The sequence below is a fragment of the Macrobrachium rosenbergii genome, chromosome 56 (assembly GCF_040412425.1).
Source record: "Macrobrachium rosenbergii isolate ZJJX-2024 chromosome 56, ASM4041242v1, whole genome shotgun sequence".
In the NCBI taxonomy this organism is placed as follows: domain Eukaryota; kingdom Metazoa; phylum Arthropoda; class Malacostraca; order Decapoda; family Palaemonidae; genus Macrobrachium; species Macrobrachium rosenbergii.
Genome location: NC_089796.1, coordinates 10,499,058 through 10,524,301, shown reverse-complemented (window position 1 = coordinate 10,524,301; position 25,244 = coordinate 10,499,058). Strand labels below are relative to the sequence as shown.

At 36.8% G+C, this 25,244-nt stretch overlaps 1 protein-coding gene across 4 annotated transcripts in view; it reads left to right on the top strand.

Annotated features, from left to right (window-relative positions):
- Positions 1 to 25,244, top strand: part of LOC136836372 (uncharacterized) — a 204,194-nt gene that overhangs the window by 31,328 nt on the left and 147,622 nt on the right. The gene's annotated exons all lie outside the window — the stretch shown is intronic.

Below are 25,244 nucleotides of genomic sequence, written 5' to 3'. Positions count from 1 at the left end.
GGATGAATGTAGTAGTCCATTACGAAATTAAATTCCTTTATGCGTACTAAATGTCGGACTAGATTCCTAGGGATGAAATACGCCTCTGTGGGTGTCACGAACATAATATAATGTAATTTACTGTACTTGGAAATAATTGTGAAACTAGGACAACCAACTTGGTCTTTTTGATTGAGACTTCCATGACGTAAGCATGTTTGTGATTCGTTTGTGTGGTTTTGGGCGTGTACTGTATGGAAGACATGTACTGTACCTTTCTGTGACACGTATTTTGGATTCATTCTCGAGTCTTTGGTGAGCTGGTGACTCATTTCAGGACCATTGATGAGTTTGCGATTTTGTCCTACGGTCTTTGGCGTCTTGGTGACTTGATCTAGGGTCTTTGGTCTGTAGGTGACTTGTTCTTGGATTTTGATGTATTGATGACTTGATATGGAGCCTGTAGTGTGTTGGAGACTTTTTCTAGGGCCTTGAATGTGAGGATAACCCGTTCTGTGGCCTTTGGCGTGTCGATAACTTGTTTTAGGTCCTACAACATGTTGGTGATTTATTCCAGGGCCTTTGACATGCTGGCGATTTCTTCTAGGGTCTTTGGCATGTTGGTGACTTGTCCTTGGACTTTTGAGATACTGATGACTTGTGGTAGGGCTTCTGGCGTGTGGGTGACTTATTCTAGGGTCTTTGGTGTGTTGGTAACTCGATCTAGAACCTTTGACATGTCGGTGACTTGTTGGAGGGACCTTGGCGTCTTGGTGACATGTTCTGTGTATGACGTATTGATGGCTAGTTATAGGGCCTCTGGCGCGTTGATGACATGTTCTGGGATCTCTACCGTAGTGGTTCCTCGTTCTAAGGCCTTTGACGTGTTGGTGATGGTCTTTAGTGTGTTGACGACTTGTTGCAGGTTCTCAAGGATATTCTGAGTATCGTACCAAGGCGTGGATGCATTTTTGACTCATCCTAGGACCTATGACATATAGTAACTCATTGTAGGGTTTCGTTTTTGGGTCCATGGACCCGTCTGGTGACTCGTTCTAAAGTGTTAGACGTATTTTGTGACTCGTTCTAAAGTATTAGACGTATTTTGTGACTCGTTCTAAAATATTAGACATTCTGTGATTCGTTCTTAAGTATAGAACGTATTTTGTGACTCGTTCTAAAGTATTAGACGTATTCAGTGACTCGTTTTAAGACCTTTTGACACCGATGACTCATTCGATGGTCTTGTATCGACAGGAATAATACGAATGGCTTCCTCGAATGCTGCCCCCAACCTTTCCAATTCAGGTCCACTTCTGGTGGGGGGCGGGGGGCGAGCAATTTGAGTTGTCTCCGTGATGACATACTGACATGACACCTTAATCTCGCTCCGGAAGTCCTTCGTGTTATGGAGGGTTGACACGGTACAGCCAAGGTCTTTTAAATATACTCAGACGGCGGCTGTCTGTAATGACTGTAATAGTTTTTAGGGTAATAAGAACGGCAGCTGAGGTAATGAAAAAGTCTTCGTTCGCTGGTGTTTTTGTTTAATATTGTTATTGTTGTGTTATTTTTGTTACATTTATTGTTGTTAGTCTTGACAATAATTATCACGATAGTCTAGGGCTATACACGATTGGCTTAGTCAGGGTACGGAATTCATAAGTTTGTCTGTTACGTCTAATTGTGATATAACTTTGGATTTACGATGTATCGAATCAGTCTCTCTCTCTCTCTCTCTCTCTCTCTCTCTCTCGATAACTTCCGTGTTCCAGTCTTACATTTTGCCAAAGTTCGAGGTCTGAGAAATGTGAAAACTTTCGTTAACTAATGTTTTGGTCGCGGTCAAAACAGACCCAGTTCACGCAATAGCATTAGACTTCATACTGCAGGCGTCGTTCGTTATATCGTTAAATTTGCAACTTGAAGATATATATTAACTGTATTTCAAAGGAGGCACTCGATTGTTTTCTTGTTGTGGATTTCGACTTCGTACACAAACACGCATGCGCACAATTGTGTACGGGTGTTTTTGTATGTGTGTGTTTCTTATAAGGGGACGATGTTGTACAGACTTCTCTCTTTTTCATTCTGATTCTCTGCTGTTATTTTCATTTAGGTGTTTATGGATTGATTTATTAACATCCAATGTCTCCGATTTCGCTGTTAGAATTATCAATCAATCAATCAGTTTAACGGCTCTTGCAACATGTTTACACTAATACTGGAAGCAGTGTTTCTTTCCCTTGAAGCAGAAATGGCTCAACAGTTGAATCGTATATCAGTGATTTTTCATCATTGATAAACTGCTATTTTTCCCAAGTTTTTTGTAATCATATATTCTATTTACTTCTCGCATTTTTGTCCAGCTGTATAAGATATGAATGTAGATAGCGAGTAAATTCACTGTTTTTAGTTCTCCCTGTGACAAAAACATCGTCAACTTTTTGCAGCTCTTTTACCTACCTTGCCTTTCCCATGCCTGAAAATTATGAAGAAGTTTGTAAATATTTTTTCCTTGATATTCATATAAAGCTTTTGCTTTCATTCCCAGTTAGTAAATAGCAAAATCCAAAGTACTTCTGTGACGATTTTTTTATTGTGGGATTATTTTGTTAGCAAAACCAGGAAGGATGAAAAGTAAGGACGGTTGTAAATTTTTTTTTTAAGAGGCATGCGCATGGTGGCCCAAATCGAACTGCTTCTCAGCTACAGGAATGAATTATGTGTTACTCTCTTTAAAAAGGGTGATCAAATGATTATGGGAATGCAGAGGAAGGAGAAGAGTTCCGCAATCTGGAAGAAAATTTTGAAGGCCGAATCAAACCGATAGGCTCGTGTTCGCGACTTCCTCGTATGATCTGTGTTAATTTGATCTTCCCCACTAAGGTGATAACCCCGTGGGGGCTAGTGCCGTCAGTGCACCTCATGCGGTGCACTGTAGGCATTACCTAAGGTTATTTGCAGCGTGCCTTCGACCCCTAGCTCTAACCCCTTTCGTTCCTTTTACTGTATTCCTTTCATATTCTCTTTCTTCCATCTTACTCCCCACCCTCTCCTGACAATTGATTCATAGTGCAACTGCGAGGTTTTCCTCCTGTTACCCCTTTCAAACCTTTTACTGTTTTACTCTCAATTTCCGTTCATCGCTGAATGACCTCATAGGTCCCATTGCTTAGCCTTTGGCCTAAATTCAGCATTCAGTTCAACTCTAAGGTGATAAGTCTTACCTCTGAAACGAAGGAGCGTTATATGAGTGACGAAATTTGAATATGTTTATTGGTACGGAACATAAAATTAAGGTGAACGACCGATCGGTGAGACTATGATGTCATTCTGTGCTGAAATGGAAACTGAGAATAAGATCGTAAACGTGTAACAGGAGGAAGACCTCCCAGTTGCTCTATGAAACAATATTGTTAGGAGGGGGTGGAAAGTAAGATGGAAGACAATATGAACGGAGGTATTGTAAAAGGAACGAAAGGGATTGAAGCTAGGGCCCGAAGGGACGCTGTAAAGAACCTTGAGTAACGCCAACAGTGCGCCGCATAAAGTGCACTGGCGGCACTATCCTCCCACGTGGCTAATATATTTATTCCCTTTTAGCTTTCTGTAAAAGAAAACTTGAGATGGCTTTATCTGTCCGTCCGCACTTATTCTGTCCGCCCTCAGATCTTAAAAACTACTGAGGCTAGAGGGCTGCAAATTGGTATGTTGATCATCCTCCCTCCAATCTCAAACATACCAAATTGCAGCCCTTCTAGTCTAAGCAGTTTTATTTGATTTAAGGTTAAAGTTAGCCGTGATCGTGCGTCTGGCACTGCCATAGATGCCAACAACACAGGCCATCACCGGGTCGTGGATGAGAGTTTCATGGGCCGATGCTGAGAGTTTCGTGGGCCGTGGCTGAATTTCATATAGCATTAAACGCTGTACAGAAAACTCGATTGCGCCGAAGAAACTTCGGTTCATATTTTACTTGTTTACTTGTAGGTAAATCCCTCTTTCAGCATTCACACAATTCCACCTGGAATCCTCGGTTCATAAACCCATAAATCCTTCTTAGGAGTGAGCACCAAAGGCCTTATGTGATGGTCGCTGGTTTGGGAGAGTGACAGTTACAATCATTCCATTCTGCTGGGGCGACCAAGCTGCTATCAAGCACACCATGAGCAGTGTTAATTGTTTATTTTTCCGGACGATTTGTGGGCACGATTGAGCTTGCTGCGCTGTGCAAGACGTTAGTGGTGATTAATTACTCGATGTTAATGGTAATTAATTACTCGACGTTAGTAGTAATTAATTACTCGGCGTTAGTAGTAATTAATTATTCGACGTTAGTAGTAATTAATTACCCGACGTTAGTAGTAATTAATTACTCGACGATAGTGGTGATTAATTACTCGACGTTAGTAGTAACTGAATACTCGTCGTTAGTGGTGATTAATTACTCGACTTAGTAGTAATTAATTACTCGACGGTAGTGGTGATTAATTACTCGACGTTAGTAGTAATTAATTACTCGACGGTATTGGTGATTAATTACTCGACGTTAGTAGAAATTAATTACTCGGCGGTGGTGGTGATTAATTACTCGACGTTAATAGTAACTGAATACTCGTCGTTAGTGGTGATTAATTACTCGACGTTAGTAGTAATTAATTACCCGACGGTAGTGGTGATTAATTACTCGACGTTAGTAGCCATTAATTACTCGACCGTAGTGGTGATTAATCACTCGACGTTAGTAGCAATTAATTACTCGATGGTAGTGGTGATTAATCACTCATGTTAGTAGCAATTAACTACTCGACGGTAGTGGTGATTAATCACTCGACGTTAGTAGCAATTAACTACTCGACCGTAGTGGCGATTAATTACTCGACGTTAGTAGAAATTAACAACTCGACGGTAGTGGTGATTAATTACTCGACGTTAGTAGTAACTGAATACTCGTCGTTAGTGGTGATTAATTACTCGACGCTAGTAATTAATAATTACTCAACGTTTGTGGTGATTAATATGTCGACGTTAGTAGTGATCAGTTACTTGTTGTTAGAGGTAACTGAATACGCTTCGCTAGCAGTGATTAATTACTCCATGTTAGAAGTAATTGAATACTTGTCGTTAGTAGTGATTAACTACTATTCATTAGTAATTGAATACTCGTTAGTGATGATTAATTTCTTGACGTTAGTAGAAATTAATTACTCGTCGTTAGTGGTGATAATGATTAGACGTTAGTAGTAACTGAATACTCGTTAGTGGTGAGTAATTACCCGACGTTAGTAATAATTACTCGACGTTAGTACTGATTAATTACTCGACGTACTTCCAGTATTGCAGATAGGAGTGAGTCTTGTCCATGGTGAAAGTGTTCCTGTAAAATGTAGTCATTTCTTTTCTTATGTAATTAAATGAATTCCACTTTCTTCTTCCCAGACTGTATTTGATGGGGTCCCGTAGGGGGTAGCGCCGTCAGTGCACCTCATGCGGTGCACTGTAGGCATTACTTAAGGTTCTTTGCAGCGTCCCTTCGGCCCCTAGCTGCAACCCCTTTCGTTCCTTTTACTGTACCTCCTTTTATATTATTTTTCTCCCATCTTACTTTCCACCCTCTCCTAACAGTTGGTTCATAGTGCAACTGCGAGGTTTTCCTCCTTTTACACCTTGCCAGTCCTTTTGCTGCCAATTTCCGTTTCAGGGCTGAATGATCTCATAGGTCCCAGTGCTTGGCCTTTGGCCTAAATTCTTTATTCAGTTCAGTTTAATTTGATGGGGGACATTGAGTTACATACATAATTGAGCTTTACAAAAAGTCTTTATCTTTCTATTTCTTTATTTATTTTATGCAAATTGTGATCACATCACATCCTTAATTGAGTTTAACTCTGCTTGTAGGATAGGTTGTTAATGTAAGATACTGATTTTATAATCACCTTTGCCATGGCAATGTTCATGTAGAAGTAGGTCTGGGTGTTGCCGCAGGAAATTGGGGTAATTTCTAAAAACAGTGGAATTGTTTCCGGATGTAAGGAAATTTGAAATAATTTTGTTTGATCTCACTTCATCTAGGTTTGTTGGACCGAGTTCAGAGATCTGCACCAGACATATTATCCTCTTTAAACCTGTGGTTCTTAACCTTTTTATTACCACGCCCCCTCTGAGAGTTGGTCCTTCCCTCCACGCCCCCCTTGCATCTATGACTAAAATTCCCACCCAGATTTAAAGGAAAATGAAAGATAAAGAGAAAGAGAATGGGTGCTTTTATTCTTAAGCCCAACGAGTCTAACTAGAGTAGTAGACTATAGGAAACTAGCCATTATGAGCGATACTTTTGCATTTTCCATAAACTTCCTGAATAATGTACCTCACTCTTATTGAGAATAGATATAATTAGAGAATTTTTATTTTTCATAGGATTGCGCCCCACTTGCCTAGAGTGAGCCTTTCCAGATTGAGAACCACTGCTTTAAACAAACTTGCAGGCTGCTTTTGGATAAGGGGCCATACCGGCATAAGGCCGACTTAGTCTCATATCCAGTTTGGTGTTTGATGTATATTTTGAGAATATAAGGAAAACAGCTTTTCTTAACTTTTATAGTCTTGGGGAATTGAGGGGGGAAAAATATCTACATCACTCTTATTCAGCTTCTTGATTTGGCCCTGGAGTGAGAATCATTAATGGTTTTTAGCCTTAAATGAATTCCATTAACGTTTACACAAGTGAAACCATTAGTCGTTCCTTCCCTGTCACGTTTTGTTGTGGTGCTCTGATCTAGATAGAGAATGGCCTTTCGCGAAGCAGAATTGATCCATTGGATTCATTAATCCTTCCTGTATTGTATAAACGTCAGAAGATGGCGATGGAATTCTTTTCTTTGCTGTCCTTGAAAGATTAACGGAAAAAGAGTCGAAAAAATGCACAAATTCCCCATCCCTTCGAATGTTCAACGCAGCTGGTTGGTTGACCTCCTGTCCAATTCATACTTTTTATATTTTTAGCACTTGTTCCTACTAATTTATCCCATTTTTCTCATATAGGTTAGCAAGTCATATATTTCGTCTGTAAAGTTCTTAGTTTGAATTTATTTTTTACCTAAAATTTATTTACTTTCCTTTATGTGTATTTTTAACTCGATTTTGTTGTGTATTTGAATTTAATTTTTCCTGTGAAGCATTTGAACTACAGTACGGGTATAAGGAGAAGCCTTACGATATGTTTTATATATATATATATATATGGCTGCAACAGTTGTAATACCGGTTTATGCAAGTACGCGTTTTTGTAATCAAGATCTTGGCCCTCCTGTCCTCCTTTCTAGAAACAAATCGATGCTGGAATATTCCGGGCGACTGGTCAGCCACGAGTTGCGTTCCTTTGAGTCTACACACATCAACTACCATGTTGTGTCATGCATTAACGTGTTATTATTGGATTTCACCGTCCCCTAGAGGGTACCGAAAAGGCAGAGGAATGTGATATATACCGCCATTCCTTGCGTAATGGTGGTAATTTTTACATCCTTACGCAAGGCTCGCAGAAAAATGGCCCCATCTGTGGCAAGGGTCAAATAAATTGAAATTCTTCTACGCAAGGATCGCAGAGTAATGGCCCCTTCTGTGGTAAGGGTCAGAGAAGCTAAAATCATTCTACCAAGGATACCGAACAATGAAACAATAAAAGTGTCTTACGCTGCGATCTAAGAGAAAATGATCATAAAATAAGAGAACAGTCTATTGCAAGGATCGTGGAAATTGGGACCCACTCATGCGGGGTCATAGAATTAGGAAGACATTTTGGGCAAGGATCACACGGTTAGGGAACTGCATCAATAAAGGTTCACAAACTGTGGATGTCGGAATTAACAACTGCATCAGTAAAGGTTCACAAACTGTGGATGTCGGAATTAACGGACGAAACTTGATGATAAACTATTTGTATTTAATTGAGTTTTTTGATGTCGCAGTTTTCCGTAAAATGTTGAATAGGAGCTGAATTGGAGCTGGTTATTGGCTCGTGAAAATATGTAAGAACATGGAGTCAGGATCGATTTCTTTTTAGTTGGAGAAAGAGGCTTGATTCTGAGTGATGTACTTTTGTGAACAAACGGGAAAAAGTGGATTTTTTTTCTGTTTATATAGTTTCGTGTATATGTATATGTATAGATAGATGGATAGAAATAGATGAGAGCTATGAGACAAGACTTGAGTGACAGAATTTATGAGAGGCCCTTTGCATCACGCGGCGTTGGAGGCAATGCTATTATATATTATATATATATATATATATATATATATATATATATATATATATATATATATATTATACAAACACACACACACTCACACTTGTACACAGCTTCATAGTGTACGCACGTATGGAAAAGACTGTCCAGGGCGTTCTTGCCGACACAGCAGGTAACGCTGTGATGGACGGCTGGCCACACGCGAACTCCCTTGTTGTGATCGAAAGTCAGAAGATGACAGGGTGTGAGGCAGCGGAATACAGCTGCTGCGATATAAATTTCTGGAGATTTATAATGGGTGATAATCTGGCCTCAGGAACTTGGCGGGTGTGTTTGGAACGTGTTTGTTTATTTCGTTATACATGCACACATTATATATATATATATATATATATATATATATATATATATATATATATATATATATATATATATATATATGAATTTTATCACACCGTGATTTATATACAATCATGAAGTTAGAAATGTTGTTAAATATCCAATTCACGCTACCAAGGTAGCGTGAATTGAATATTAAACAACATTTGAAGCTTCATGGTTATATATATATATATATATATATATATATATATATATATATATATATATATATATATATATATATACCTCTTGGTGGGCAAATTATAGGACCTCACGCGGTGCACTGTGGGCATTGCTCAGGGTACTTTGCAGCGTCCCGTCGGCTTCTAGCTGTAGCTCCTTTCTTTCATTTTACTGTAGCTCCTTTCTTTCATTTTACTGTAGCTCCGGTGATATTCTTCTTCCTTCCATCTTACTTACTTTCCACCCTCTCTTAACAATTGTTACATAACGCAACTGCGAGGGTTTCATCCTGTTACATCTTTGAAACCTCATCACTTTCTATTTCCCTTTCAGCTCTGAATGACCTCATAGGTGCAGGCGCTTGTCCTTTGGCCTAAATTTTGTATTCCATTCCATTCCCATATATATGTACGTGTTTATTTTTAATAGCCGCAGTAACATCTTAATTTCTCGAATTATTTGGATACGATATCACTGCAAGCCTTTTTATCCCACTGGGAAACGGCTGAAGAAGCTTTCGCCTTCCGAATCAGGAGTCGAACCAAAGCGCGTAGCAAAGAGTGTTATTGCGCCCTCTCTAGAGACTCTAGTACGGTGGTTCTCAACTTTTTTTGGCCCTTGCACCCTTTCACCATAATGTCAGAATGTCATTCGCCGCCCCCTTTCCAAAACTCTGCCTCAAAAGGTGTATTCCTACTAATGTACAACAAAAAACTACTAACACAAGCACACAAGCTAGCAGAGGGGAAGCCCAGCGTGACCTCTCAGTAGTGCGGACCGATGCACACTGCGTTTTTCATGGTCCTAGAGCCGGTTTGAGCATGCTAATCTGTGGTCACAATTCCCCCCTGAAACTCTTGAAATTATTCCCTAGGGGGGAATTCCCCCCTGGTTGAGAACTAGTGCAGCACGTTGGTTCGACTCCTGCCACGAGAAGTGAAAACGTCTCCGTTTATTTTTCACTTGGATGCAGGTTTGTAGTGATAAGCGTATCAAGAAAAGTGCTTGTAGTCGAGAAGTTAGGATGTCTTTGTGGCTGTTAGAAATACATATACATGTGGTTAAAGCCGACGGTATAAAGAAAAAGAAAATGATTGATTATCGAGTTCATTTGTACCAACCTTTAATCGGGTGTGTAATGAGATTTTCGATTTGTTAACCTTTTTTCACCTTTGTAAGTTTTTGAGTTGGAAGGGTAAACTGCATATGAATAAATTTAACCAAAGTTAAAATGGATAATTTTTTTGCTATCCAGATGTTTCATTCTACATTTTGAATCAGATGCAAGATTGGTTATTTTTGAGGTTTTTACCGACTTTGTATGTTCTGCAATACTTGAAAGCTCTTGAAAGTCCACTTTATCTTTTTTTTCACAAATTCAGTTGCATATTTTTTTCGTCACTCACACGTAAGACCGTATTAATTTTAATTCAAGTGATAATGACCATTATGAACTCATATTTTTTTGCTTTGTGAACTGTTTTTTTTCATGTCCTTCATCTTCATATTTCCTCCACGTGCTCAAATTTGTTATTGTTATTGAAGTTTGCATCACGCAATTTGGAGCAATCCTCTTTTGTGGTCATATGATCCAGATATATTTCATCTGGAAACGCAGAGCCGCAATGCAGTTCATGAGTTCTCTCTCTCTCTCTCTCTCTGTATATATATATATATATATATATATATATATATATATATATATATATATATATATATATATAGACAAATAGATAGATAGATTATAGTGTGTTATTAAATAAATATATGAATAAGAAATTTAATGCGAGCTTAAGAAATGAACAGGTCTAAAAAGGGCATCAGTGCAAAAAGTTGATGACTGCTCTCTCTCTCTCTCTCTCTCTCTCTCTCTCTCTCTCTCTCTCTCTCTCTCTCTCTCTCTCTCTCTCTCTCTCTTTCCAGTTTTAGTTTTGTATTTCTTTGGAAAATATTCTTATTAATGTGGTCATTAATACTCGTATTTATACTTGTTACATTATAGCCATCTTTATTGTTGCTCTACCCTCCTGATGATGTGTTCAGTATGTACAATAATTTACAGTCTGTTATTCATACTACGCTCACACAAACACCCTTGTTACCGTTTTCTCTTCCAAGTGTCCAGACCCACTCTTTCCCCTCACTGTCCTTGCGGGAATTCGTTTAAGGGCTTTTCGTGCCCGTAGGGGGGGGTTAATGCTGTCAGTGCACCTCATGTGGTGCACTGTACGCGTTACTTAAGGGCCTTGCAGCGCCCCTTCGGCCCCTAGCTGCAACCTCTCTCATTCCTTTTACTGTACCTCCATTCAAATTCTCCTTCTTCCATCTGAATTTCAGCACCCCCTCTAACAATTGTTTCATAGTGCAACTGCGAGGTTTCCTCCTGTTATACATTTCAAACCTTGTTACTGTCAATTTCTTATTCAGCGCTGAATGACCTCATAGGTTCCAGTGCATGGCCTTTGGCCTAAATTCTAAATTCTATTGTATTCTGTTCTATTCTATCCTGTTCTATGCTACAAGGGCTTTTGCCTTCTGATGAAGCGTAAATCTGTATAAAAGAATATTTCTCCTCGACTGCGCTTTAAATCTCGGTGAATTAATATCAGCCCTTGACCCGCTAATTAAATCTTCGCAGCTGGATATTAGCTCAGGCCACTAATTAAATCCTTGCATATTATCCGTTTCTTGGGCGCACTGACGGATTTCACTCCCGGGAGTTACTTGTAATAATTGGGTGAATTTTATGCTTTTTTTTTTTACATAATTACAGCGCCGGTGTTTTAAGTAACCAAAGAATCCTTGTACCCCAGGGGGGAGGGGTAGTGCCGTCAATGCACCGCTGTAGACATCACCGAAGGTTCTACCCAGTATCCCTTCGGCCCCTAGGCGCAACCCCTTTCATTCCTTTTACTGTACTTCCGATCGTATTCTCTTTCTTCCATCTTACTTTCCACCCTCTCCTAATAATATTATCTCATAGTGCAACCGTGAGGTTTTCCTCCTGTTACACCTTTAAAACCTTTTTATTCTATTTCTTTTCAGCGCTGAATGACCTTATAGGTTCCAAGGCTTGGTCTTTGGCCTAAATTGTATATTCCATTCCAGAATCCTGCCAGATTTATGGGATCTTGAGCAATATCAAGCACTTAGGGAATTGAATGTTAGAGCGTTTGGGGTCAAGAGTTTTAGTGGTTCTGTTTTAACTACAGGGTGCCCCACAAAAAGAAAAACACGAAATTTGGGTACAGTTTATTTAATTGTTTGAAACAGAATACAGTTGTTGTTAACAGAAACATTGATAAAACTTGGTAACTGAGGCATCCTGGAATTAAAGAAAAAGGAAATAGAAAATTTACATGCCAGTTAATTTTTTTAGTTCATTGATAAAGTAAAATACATGGTAAAATACGTGTGTAAAATACATAGTGTAAATCTAAAATTTCCTGTTTTTTTTTTTTTTGTGGGGCACCCTGTAGAGAGCATTGTATGGCGTGTGGCTGAATGACCGGGCTTAATTCATGGTGCGTATAACGCCAGCCCTCGCCTTCAACGGCGTCTTAATTTCACTTGATGAAGTGTCTTGGTATGTGGCTCTGTGTTTCATGGTAATTTTTCTTGTAATTCATGTAATTATCATTCAACGCTTGGAGCGGGGGTGGGGTTAGGGGGAGGAGAGGGTTGGGTTGGGGAAGGCTCTCTTAGTCGTCATATTTCTTCTTTATGGAGGAAGTCGTGACTTGCGCCCTGATTTATTTGTTCCGTTTCCGAGAATTCGTGATTTGATTCAGAATTCTGGGGTATTTTTTGTTTCGTTCCTTTACATATAAGTGTTGTAGTTTAGATCAATGCATATTTAAGCGAAATAAGTGCAGTATATTCCTTAATGTGTCAGTTTAATTACTTGTGTATTCATGATTACTTCTGTTTTTTTTATTCCTTGTGAATTTATGCACTTTTTAAAGCAAACGATTATGTATATTTTGCCGTTGTAATATATATAAGTATATATACAGTATATATGTATGTATATATATATATATATATATATATATATATATATATATATATATATATATATATATATATATATATATCGTGACCCTCATGAATAGTGCGTCATCTGAGTAAATAACATAAAGGTTTTATCAATAATAATTATTTATTCTTTTGATTACACGTTGGGCACTAAGGTGACACGTGGTACTATATTAGTTTTTATTTTGTCAGTATGTATTGAGTTTAATTATGTGCATATAATATCTATGGCATAACGACACTTCAGTTTAATTTGTATGTGTATCGCTTTTGTTTATAAAGCTCGGTTGAATTTAATTCGATTGCACATTGCTGTTGTTTATAAAATCCGGTTAATAACGACAGCTTTTATTTTGTAAATATTCGTTGTTTTTAAGCTTATACACACGTTTATTTATTTATTTGTGGTTTTGCTATAGAAAGTTCCCATATGTGAAATGTGATTCTTTTATATGTACGTCAACTTATGCAGAGTAAATGTAAACATTGGATTTAAGCTTGACTTCTTCTTTCACTTTTTTAGCAGTTTTGTTCTTCGTGTGAAGTTGTTTGCCCCATACCTCCTCTTTCACCCTGGCTGCAACGTATTGCAATCGAGCAGCCACCAAGTAGAAAATTCATTGCTTAGATCAACCAACACCCGGTGAATTTTTCGGGAAACGGTTCCAAATCATATCCTTCCTTTTAAACTTTAAGACAAAGACCCCATTAATATCAAATTCACTACCGTTATGTGGAGCCATGCCTCTATTCGGATGAGTGGTTAAAGCTGCTGTCTACCTGGTACTCACCTTAGAAAGATTGATTGATTGAATGGTTACTAAAACTGTTTTGCTTTTACCTTTTTATCACATTAAAGACAAGTTCAGTTCTCATTCAGTGAAGTATCTCAACTGTGTTTTTATTTCTGCATAGATCCCAAAGGGTTCATTGTTCCAAGGTATTGTTATTATAGTATTAATTTCTAAACTGTTGATTAATATAAAGTATAGAGAAATAATTTACAAAGTTGCTATAAAGTAATATTACACAAACATATATGTGCACTCTCTCTCTCGCTCTATACATATATATATATTTCTATATATATATAACATATAATATATATATATATATATATTTATATATATATATATATATATATATTATATATATATCTTTGTATATTTATATAACACATAAATGCTATTATATATATACTATATATATATGAAAAATCCACAGGAAAGAGAAACAATGGAGTACTACAGGCTGCTGACTTTTTGTCCTTTACTTAGCTGAGTAAAGGACAAAGAGTTCGAAGGTGCCTGTCTCATTGTTCTCTTTCCCTTCGTGGACCCTGTCTTTACTTATATTATTCATCACGTAAATGTTCCATATTTTTTTGATCCAGATCCAGTTATATATATATATATATATATATATATATATATATATATATATATATATATATATATATATATATATATATATATAATATACTAATACATACATAGTAATTATATATATGTGTCATGTGTAATACATACACTTTTACACACTATATACAATGTATATATATATATATATATATATATATATATTATATATATATTATAATTTATATATATTTATATATATATAATTTATATATATATATTTATATATATATTTATATATATATATATATATATGTGTGTGTGTGTATATATATATATATATCAAATATATATAAATATATATATATAAATATATATATATCTCCTTCCTTATATATATATCAGAGTGAGGAGGGAGGTGTGTGTGTATGTATATATATAATCAAATATGCATAAGAGCTAAATGGTAAAAGGATGCCATCTCCCTTCCCTTCCAAATAATGATCGGGAAATTGTTTTTCTTACGTTCCAAATGATCTTTGCAGAAACTTTGAGTGGCTGGAACGCATTTACTAGATTAGCTCTGTCAGGAGTTTATGTTTCCCGGTATCTAGAAATGTCCCCGTTTCTCAGTAACTTTGGGCTTTAAACTTTAGGTATAAATTTTGTTCAGAAGATGAAACCTATTCATATGGAACAAGCCCACGGGGCCACTGACTTTGAAATTCAAGTCAATATGTTGGTTTCAACCTCCCACCACAGGCCCCACACCGCGGTAGTAACTGATCATGATACAGAGCCAGTGATTTTTCATCGGCCTGTGGGAGGCGCGAACTTATGACATCTGAGTGGCACGGCAAGAGACTAGCCACTATACCAGCGCACTCGACGATAACGAACTGATTTAGCTAGATTTGATAATAACTGAAGGATTTACGGATTTATTTATATTTCGCAGCCTTAAATAATATCCTTCCACAGTGAACACGGCAGGGGGACTGGTCAAATCTTTTTTCTCAAAGATAGCAGTGTTTTTTCAACTGCACGCATATCTCCCAAGCTGTGGGATGATGTTGCTAGCCTCACCCCTTTTTCAAGCCCGGGTGTTATCCACCACCGTTGACTAGCACTCGGATACATAATTAATGCTTATTTCTAACTGTCGTCATTTCCTGTGTAAACGACATTTATTCAGGGAACACAGTATATTCGTTGTAAAACTCAAAGGCATGCACATATGATTGAACTGTTATTTTGCAAGTTTTCCACCGTACAGTGCTTGGTGCCAGTAACCTCGTCCTATAAAAACTTGCTGAAAATTGCGTGGGTACCCATTTCTGGAACCCCCTTTCAAATGATCACGTGCATATATATATATATATATATATATATATATATATATATATATATATATATATATATATATAATTATATACTGTATATTCATGTGTGTGTGCGTGTTTATATGTAAATATATATATGTGTATATATACATATTTATACACACATATATATAATTATTGATTGACATGCAAAATTTTTTAAAGATACTGGATATCCTTTTTTGCATAATTATATATATATATACATATATATATATATATATGTAATTATGCAAAAAAAAAGGATATAAAGTATCTTCAAAAAATTTTGCATGTCAATCTGTGTGCATAAGGGTTCATACATGCGAAAATGCAAACATCAATAGATATGCACGTACTCGGTCACACGCTAGCAAGATAAGACCTCCAATCTATTTTTGTCCTGAGAAAACAGAATGTCTTCATGGCGATTGTACCCTGAAGCGTATCGAGTCTTTATTTATCTATTTTAGGCAGCCGGATGTGGGGCAGATGCAGTTGTCTCGCGTATTTTGTACGAAATTGCTGTCCATCACACTCCCCTGATGCCTTCCTCGCCCCATAGAAGCATTCCTCGATCTCTTAACGAGTCTTGTCTGACGTTCATTGGGGTTCAGACGACGCCCGACAAGATAAATCCCAGATAACCTCTTCACGTTTCAGACGCGTCATGACACGTTCGCCGATAAGCCGTCACGTCACGATTCGTGATTGCGGAGGTTTTTTTTTTCTTTTGTATTTATTTGACGGTGAAATTTTTTGTTTATAAAATTTTTCCGTGTAAACGTATTTATTTTTATTTTTTACTGTCTGGACTTATTTTTCTGAAGCAGGATAGAAAATGCGCTAACTTAAAAAAAAAGGATAAATGGAAAATGGAAATTTGGAATGGAAAGGAATATGAAATTTGGGCTTAAGGCCAAGCCCTGGGACCTGTGAGATTATTCAACGTTGAAAGAGAAATTGTGAGGAAAAGGCTTTGAAATAAGTAACAGGATGAAAATCTCGCAGTTGCACCAAGGATCAATTGTTAGCAGAGGGCGGGATGGGGGGTTGGGGGTGAGTAAGATGGAAGAAAACGAATATGAACGGAGGTGCAATAAAGGGAATGGAAGGGGTTGCAGCTAGGGGCTCAAAGGGACGCTGCAAAGAACCCAAAGTAATGCCTACAGTGCATCGGGCCGTGGGTGAAAGTTTCATGGGCCGTGGCTGAAAGTTTCATACAGCATTACATGCTGTACAGAAAACTCGATTGCGCCGAAGAAAATGAGCATCACGCACAGACTCGTAAGCCTATTGAGGCTCTAGATGATACCGGAATATCATTGTTGAAGTAGAGTTTATGAAAGAATCATCCGCCGATAGTCGAATTCATAGTTAGTATAGAATGGAAAATCAATTCTGTGCTTGTTTACTTTATTTTTATTTATTCATGTTTCTATGTGGGTCTGCAGTGCTGTGAAATCCTGTTTATAAGTTAATAGCCTTTCAATTTAAATGTTTACGTATTTTGACTATATTAATAATGATAATTATTTTTGTGCCAAAAGGATAATAATAATAATAATAATAATAATAATAATAATAATAATAATAATAATAATAAAAATAATAATAATAATAATAAATTTCTTGCATTTGGTTGGACTCTGAATGATAATTAGGGTAAAGGTCCTTGCGTCAGAAATTCGGGAATAGTGGGAGAATAGAAGCTTCAATTTTATGGAAATTATTCCTAAGCAGTTGGAAATAAAAATTTCTCTCTCTCTCTCTCTCTCTCTCTCTCTCTCTCTCTCTCTCTCTCTCTCTCTCTCTCTCTCTTCTGTATGATAATGGAAGTGTAAAAGCAGGAAGACTTATGCCACTGGGCCTTTTCTAGATATCATATTGCATAATGTCAGGAGTGACAGTTTAAAGGATGACAATAATGAATTACTAAACGTTGGTGAAATATAAAAAAAAAAATAATATAAAGTAGTGACGTATGATATAAAAAAAAATATTTTTGGAAAGAGTAAAGGTTTCAATTTCATAACAGAGCAAGGAATAAAAAAGAGACACAGAGGAAACTGGAAATAGTGGTCAGTGATGAAAGCAATGTTGCATGTAATTCAAATTTATAGTAAAGTAAGCCTCGGAAAGGAGTTAATGGCGTCAGTGCATCTCACAGGGCGCACTGTAGGCATTTACTAAAGGTTCTTTGCAACGTCCCTTCGGCCCCTAGCTGCAAACCCTTTCATTCCTTTTACTGTACCTCCGTTCATATTATCTTTCTTCAATCTTGCTATCCACCCTTTCTTAACAATTATTTCGTAGTGCAACTGCGAGGTTTTCCTCCTGTTACACCTTTCAGGCTTCTACTCTCAGTTTTCGTTTCAGCGCTGAATGACCTTTTTAAGTTCCAGCGCTTGGTCTCTGGCCTAAATCTTTTATCCCTATCGTTATGTACCTTTAATAAAGTAACAGATGGTTTACGTGGTGAAGAATAAATTCAAGTGAAAGGGAAATCTTAAGTTAGCGAAAGTGAAGTCAAATGGAAACGGGTGACATGTTGGAAATCTAAATAGGCTGGAGCGAAGAAAGATAATGGTACGTCCACATGAAATGACTTTGAAGTGACGTGAAAAGCAAATATGCGATGAAAACAAGGCGCAGTGATAAATGTGTTGACTTTGTGTTCAGGGACAAGAAGGAATCTCGGGTGATTATGTCACATAACGAAGATAATTCCTTTAATTGGAAGATTAATTGACTTCTTTTGAGGCTCGTAATGTATTGTTGACCTCTGAAGCCTTACCAAGTGGGGACTGCAAGGGGCTGCTTGAGACAATTAAATACCCCAGGACAACATCGGTTTTTACGTGTTATTTTCATATTGCCGCTTGCACCTGGCTCCTGTGGTGTTTGGGGGGAATATGCAGTCAGTGGACCTCATGCGTGCACTTTGGGCATTACTTCAGGTGCTCTGCAGCGTCCGTTTGGCCCCCAGTTGCAACCTCTTTCATTCCTTTTACTATACCTCCGTTCATATTTTTTTTTTTTTTTACCTTACTTTCCACCCTCTACTAACATTTGTTTTGTAGTGCAACTGTGAGGTTTCCCTCCTGTTACACCTTTCAAATCCTTTTACTGTCAATTTCCGTTGCATATTCCTGTGTGTATGTTTTTTTTTATTTTAGTAAACCAACTAAAAGTAACCTTTGCCCTTATTTTTTTGTCCGGCTTGGGACCGTCATAAGTAAATGAGCTTAACCTCGAAATGAAAAACAAGGAAGGGAGGAGGGAAGGGAGATTAGGATCTAACCCCGAAGAAAATGACGAAATCGCACTAACCAAGGTGGGATGAGGAAGCCCGTCGGGTGTTACTTGGTTTAAATAAAATCTTCGACTATTGCCTTCCTCCTCGTTTCCCCCGTCCCTTTGGCCTCTTTATAAAACAACAGGTTGCATTGATTGTTATTAGTTTTGGGAATGTCATTTGATGCATAGTGGCTTTATGAGACGATTTTAAGTGGTTCATTCGGATTCTGTTCTATTTTTGTTCAAGCGAAGATACAATGCATTATTACCCTAATACTATTCTTTAATACATTTTTATCTTTTTACCTATTTATTAATTTATTTTCTTTTTTAATAAGTGGGATATCTTCTTTCTATGTTTCCCTTTACTTCCTCTTGCTTATTCCTAATGAACACCATATTCTTTGGAAGCTTGAATTTCAATCATGGCCTATTAGATCTTGTTCCATATGAATAGGTTTCATCTACTGAATAATAATAATAATAATAATAATAATTAATAATAATAATAATTAATTTTCGACGCAGTTGTGACGCTAGTTTGGCATACAAGTTAATTAGTCATTATATAAGTTGCGTCCGTAAAAAGGTAAAATCGTACATGATACTTAACGAAATTCAATGTCTTACGCAATCTCCCATGTTATATTTTTTCGTGCATGCGTAGCTGCGTGCGTGAGTGCTCCTGTACTAGTAATTATTCATTCGTAGGACTCGAGCAGGAAGGAATTTAGTCGACACTCAACTTACAAAGAACAGAAAGAATTTTAGCCTTAAATAGTCAATAACCTCAACTCGAACTTCGTGTTTTCTTGCTTGAATTTCTAAATAATAGAAGTTACGCAAAAGAATTTATAAAGAATAGAAGTTACTCAAACGAATTTCTAAAGAATGGAAGTTACGCAAAAGAATGTCTAAAGAATGAAGTTACGCAAAAGAATTTCTTAAGAATGGAAGCTACGCAAAAGAATTTCTAAATAATAGAAGTTACGCAAAAGAATTTCTAAAGAGTAGAAGTTACGCAAAAGTATTTCTGAAGAATAGAAGTTACGCAAAAGAATTTCTAAAAAATAGAAGTTACGCAAGAGTTTCTAAAGAATAGAAGTTAAGCAAAAGAATTTCTAAAGAATGGAAGCTACGCAAAAGAATTTCTAAAGAGTAGAAGTTACGCAAAAGTATTTCTGAAGAATAGAAGTTACGCAAAAGAATGTCTAAAGAATGAAGTTACGCAAAAGAATTTCTTAAGAATGGAAACACAAAGAATTTCTTTGCAGAATGAAAGCTATAAAGAATTTCTTGCAGATAAGCTACATAAAAGGAATTTCTAAAGAGGTAGAAGTTTACATAAAGTATTTCTGAAGAATAGAAGTTACGCAAAAGAATTTCTAAACAATGAAGTTACGCAAAAGAATTACTTAAGAATGGAAGTTAGGCAAAAGAATTTCTTAAGAATGGAAGTTACGCAAAAGAATTTCTTAAGAATAAAAGTTACGCAGAAGAATTTCTAAAGAATAGAAGTTACGCAAAAAGAATTTCTAAAGAATAGAAGTTACGCAAACGAATTTCTAAAAAAATAGAAGTTACGCAAGAGTTTCTAAAGAATAGAAGTTAAGCAAAAGAATTTCTAAAGAAAAAAAGTTACGCAAAAGAATTTCTAAAGAATAGAAGTTACGCAAAAGAATTTCTAAAAAATAGAAGTTACGCAAGAGTTTCTAAAGAATAGAAGTTAAGCAAAAGAATTTCTAAAGAATAAAAGTTACGCAAAAGAATTTCTAAAGAATAGAAGTTACGCAAAAGAACTCTCATGCGAAGAAGAGTAGCATAGGTGGAAAATGCAGGAATCAGATGTGCTTGAAAAATGGTGTAAAAATGAATTCTGCAGCGTGTACATAATTGGCAGAATTTAAAGGAATTGCGATACGAATTTGAGCCATTCATGCTAGTACCCTTCCTCTTGATGTTTCTATAATTTGTACTTCTCGAGTTGTTTAACCTTTTCTTTTTTTTTGCGGGAGGGTAATGACCAAAGAATTTTTTTTTTCTTTTTTTTTTTTTGGGCGGAGGGTTAGTGACCAAAGAATATATTTTTTTTTTGTGCGGGACGGTTAATGACCAAAGAATAACAGAGATGGATTAGACAGGAAACTGAATAATTAAGTATAAAATATAGTTAAAACTGAACTTTAGTAGAAATAACGTAGCCTACTTTTCCGACTTTAGAATAAAAACGAAATTTTAGCCATAAAGGTCAGTTTCACTTATTTTTTTAAAATATTTTTAATTCACAAAATTAACTTTTTTTGTCGCCAAAGAATAGAAGGTAGGGAAAGGACTTGGAGCGCCAGGTTAGGAAACAGTAATTAAACATGAAGTTAGTTCAAAATAAACTATAGTAAAATTAACGTACCTTTTATGAATTCGGAAAAGCTGTAAATTTTGGCCATAAATATCAATCTCACTTATCCTTTTTTTCATTCCCAAATTAATTTTTTTTTGTCTTGCCAAAGGGTAGAAGGTAGGCAAAGGACCAACATTTTTTTTTTATACCAAAGAATGGAAGGTAGGCAAAGGACTAGAATAGATTTTTTTTCATACCAAAGAATGGAAGGTAGGCAAAGGACCAGAATAGATTTTTTTTTCATACTATAGAATAGAATAGAAGGTAGGCAAAGGACCAGAATAGATTTCTTTTCATGTGAAAGAATAGAAGGTAGGCAAAGGACCTAAATGGATTTTTCTTTTCTTACCAAAGAAAAGAAAAATAGAATAGAAGGTAGGCAAGGTGCCAATTTTTTTTTTTTTTTCATACCAAAGAATGGAAGGTTGTCAAAGGATCAAAATGGATGTGTTTTCCACACCAAAGATTAGAAGGTAGGCGAAGGACCCAAATGGATTTTCCTATTCTTACCAAAGAATAGGGCGTAGGCAAAGTATACCTGGAATGAGAGGTTATTACACCGGGAGAGGTAAATGGGGTCATTACAGGTGGAACTCCCTGTGCAAACTTTAATCATAAGGGGGAAGGTGTCTGGGTGATGGGTCAGTTCTTCATTACGGAGAGTCACGCTTGTTCATTCTTCATTTGTTCTCGTTGTTCTTTTCGTACGGTTTTTGTTTCATTTTTTTTTTTCATCTTTTATGTGAAGGGGAATGGGGTCGTATGTTCGTTGTGCTGGATATTTCTGAATTATTATTTTTTCTTTAAAGTTGATACGTATGACTTTTTCGACTATTATAGATGATTTTAATGCTGGTATTTATGTTAAAGATTCTTATTGTATTCTTATTTTTTATTGTGTTTTATTGTTACCTCGATAATATTTTATTTTGTATATTTTTGGAGTATTTGGTAGTTCCTTTGAAGTTTTATTGTATTTCCTCTTTAGTCGCATTTTCTTATCTTTCTTCCTTTTCTCATTCCTGTCAGTTTATTAGTTTGAGGAGCAGAAGTAGTACTCGTAGTGCCATTATTTTATTATCTACCGTACAGAGAGTGCCACTTACAGTTTGTTTTTCGTGGCTCACTGTAGACTGTAGTGTACCTCCGAGTGCCTTGCTTTCTGCCTTTTGTTTCCCATTCATTCGTTTTTTACTTTATTTACCAAGCTGTCCAACTTCTCTGACTTTGCCTCGCGCCAATTCTCACATATTTAAGATCAGATCCTTTGGCTAAGACTATGAGAGTGAAGAAAGTTACTTAGTCAGCGAATTCGTTAACCCAGTTTATAATTACAATACTACTGGGCGCGCGGAAGTTCTTCTTTTAACATTTCTTTCGAAGAATATTTTCACTGGTGGCATAAGTTGAGAAATGTGTCTCGCATTCCAAGCTACCCAGAGAGTTTTGCAGTGAACACGTGTCTGCGTCTGGTACATAAAAATCGCATCTCTCCCGAAAACAAGCAAAAAATCCGCCGAAGCATCTTCGGCGCAATCGAGTTTTCTGTACAGCCGCGGCCCATGAAACTCAGCCACGATCCGGTGGTGGCCTCAGCCACGGCCCATGAAATTCTTAGCGGCGGCCCATGAAACTCAGCCACGATCCAGTGGTGGCCTCAGCCACGGCCCATGAAATTCTTAGCGGCGGCCCATGAAACTCAGCCACGGTACGGTGGTGGCCTGTGTTGTTGGTAGGCTATCTATGGCGATGCCAGAAGTACGATTATGGTTAACTTTAACCTTAAATAAAATAAAAACTACTGAGGCTAGAGGGCTGCAATTTGGTATATTTGATGATTGGAGGGTGGATGACCAACATCATATTTGCAGCCCTCTAACCTCAGTAGTTTTTAAGATCTATGGACTGACAGAAAACTAAAAACGGAAATAATATCAGTATTGCTATACCAGGATCATGTGCTTGTTATTTAGCTTATTCGGTTTGAGATTCAGAGTAGAGAGCTCAATGTTTTTGAGGTGAAGACTTTACTTCAAAGGATACGCGTTCGTTCGGTGTGTAGACAGCTAGGGATTAATTGTATGCATTCTGTTTTTAAATTGCTGTCGTTTTTAATGATTTTTTACTATTATTCTCAATATTAATACCATCATTACCATTATTATGAATACTATTTTTTCTACTTCAGCAACTGCGTGGACATTGCCGATTATCATTTTTTATCATGTTATGTATCTAGATTTGTGTATATGGCCTTGAGCTGAAGTAAAATTATTATTATTATTGTTATTATTATTATTATTATTATTATTATTATTATTATTATTATTATTACATGCCTTTCTTCCTGTAGCTTATTACATATTTTTCGTGTTGAATTTTAACACTCGTCCCACGTCGTGAGCAACAGAATTTTCGTAAAGGAGAGGGAATAATGATAGTAACTACACGTTATCTTCGTTAAAAATAGTAGTAATAGTGTTTCCAGCCCAGCTAGCGTATTTCTAACTGTTAGTTTACATGTTCACACCATGGTCTGTTTTCTGTTTGCCCTTTAAGATTCCACCGCGAGAGACCTTGAAGAGAATCTCACTCTCAGAACAACTGCAGTTTCTGTCATCATCCGGGGCTTTGTGGCACCAATACGTGCCCCCTGACAGTTTCCAGAATACCATATTTCTCAAACCTCTAATAAGCCGTCTAGACGAAGATTACCTTCTCACTGGTCTCTGCGAGTGTTCAGTTTTTCCCCTTTTTGGAGTTTTTCCTCTGAAAAGAAACCTCGTGTTGACACGTCATGTTGCGTACAAGGTTAGAATTTGTTTTCCGAGGTTTCCAATAAATGGCTCTTTTGACGGTGACCTCCTGAAAGTGTAATTTCTATCTTTTACTTCGTTCGTTTTGTTGATTGTTGTCGATTTGCGGCTATTTTTGGGCCGGACGGACTTCCAGCGTGTTTATATGTAGACTTTTGCCGTGCTGAGTTTGCATGCCGTACTGTTTTAAAAAGAGATTAAAATGATATGTGGTAAAATGAAACTTCATTTGTATTTTATAATTTTCAATCGTTATATAATACGTCATATGCAGTTTATAATTTCCAATCATTATAGAATACAATTGGGTACGTGATTATGGTTCCAACTTCAGCACACACACAAAATTGCAAAAGCAAGAATGTCTAAATGACACGCTAGGAGTAGCTCGCTGACTTCATAATGAGTCGTGCGCGAAATTAGTCCTTCCCGAAAACAAGTAAAAGAAGTGCCCTGAAGTTTCTTCTGCGTAATCGAATTTTCTGTGCATCGTATAATCAAGGCCACCGAAAATAGATCTGTCTTTCGGTGGTCTCGGCATAATGCTGCATGAGCTTGGCCCATGAAACTTAAACCACGGCTTGGTTGTGGCCTATCCTATATCGTTGCCAGAAGCACTATTATGGCTGATTTTAACCTTAAATAAAATAAAAACTACTGAGGCTAGAGGGCAGCAATTTGGTATGTTTGATGAATGGAGGGTAGATGATCAACATACCACCAGTTTGCAGCCCTTTAACCTCAGTAGTTTTTAAGATCAGCGGGCGGACAGAAAAGTGCGGACGGACAGCAAAGCCGGCTCAATAGTTTTCTTTTACAGAAAGCTAAAAATGCCTTATTGAGATCGATATCTCAGTCAAAATATTCTCATTAAGTGAAGAATATACCTTCAAACATTCTCAAAACCAGTAATTGTGATCAGAATTATAATGTGTTGTCTCGTATGTTGACAAAAGAAGCGAAGTATTAAGATGCAAAGTGGTTTTATTCGTATGTGAATGTGGTAACATCAGGAAAAAATGTAAAATTCTAGATTTTAAGAAGATAACAGGAGCATTAGGACATGAAAGGGCATATCCTCTTTAGGATGTCAGTGTGATTTAATTTACTAAAATTTGTATAGTTTCAGGTCTCATTTTTTTTTAAATGTAAGATCCAGTGAGATTTTTAAAATGGATGTG